Here is a 1,093-nt window from a genome sequence, read left to right as displayed (position 1 = left end):
CATACTGTCTAATCCTGTCTGACCACCACTGTGTCCCAGCATCCTTTTTTAGATCACCCTCTCCCCATCACAAAGGACCTTGTTTTTTTGGATCAGAGAGCATTGGACAGGATACCTCCCATCTGAGACTGAATTCTGCAGAGAGTAACCCATCTCCTGTCTCCCTAAAGCCTGTCCACCATTTACAAGGCACCAGTCAAGCATTCTTACCCATGTGTGTGGCTGAGTACAGTTCCAACAACATTCACGCTCCACACTATCCAAGACAATGCACCTTGCACTTTCCATATTCACTCCCTACATTGCTGACACCCCATGGCATCTGCAGGGGCTAGTGTAGCAACTAAGGGTCCTTTTGATAGCACTTCTCAAACCCATCACCACTGTCACCTCAGACAAGGGCAGCTGATTCAGGGTACATTTCAGCTGGTGGTGTTTCCCTCCAAGCCACTCATCATTCTGACTCCGAACTATATCAACAATCCTTTAACAGTGCTGGGTCAAAATCCTCGAATTTCCTCTGTGGAAAAATACAGGAAATGACATCACCAACCCAAGGTAACCTCAACACATAATAGAAAATGGGTCACTAACAACAGTGCTTCACCGGAGGCTGACTGATGCTGTTACCTAATATAGTAATGAAGCATCTGAAAACAAACCTTCCAGCTCAGCAAGCTAACTTACACTGAGTGCTGACAAGGAGGAAAGGAATGGGTCTTCTCCAAATGGATTGCAATGGTTCAAAAAGGCTGTTCACACCTTCAAGGGCAGTTAGGGATGGGAAACAAAACACTGGCCCAGCCAATCCTATTGAGATTCCATCTAATTGATCAGAATTTAGTTGTCTGAAATCTCAATCAGCCAGACCATTTTGATAGTGTAGTGTTCAGCAGCACCCCACTTAGTACTACCGAGCCTGGAATCCACTCACCCTTCTTACTGCCTTGGACCATGAAACAGTTCCATTTTTTTTCCAGCATGTCTAACACTTATGTTTATTTTTCCCCCTCTTCGTTTCCCTTTTTTTTTGCTTCCTTACACTGTCTGATAGATAGAACTGCCTGGGTCTATGAATCAGTTCAATTCCGAG

Source organism: Hemiscyllium ocellatum, chromosome 35, assembly GCF_020745735.1.
Source record: "Hemiscyllium ocellatum isolate sHemOce1 chromosome 35, sHemOce1.pat.X.cur, whole genome shotgun sequence".
Lineage (NCBI taxonomy): Eukaryota > Metazoa > Chordata > Chondrichthyes > Orectolobiformes > Hemiscylliidae > Hemiscyllium > Hemiscyllium ocellatum.
This window is presented reverse-complemented; position numbering follows the sequence as displayed.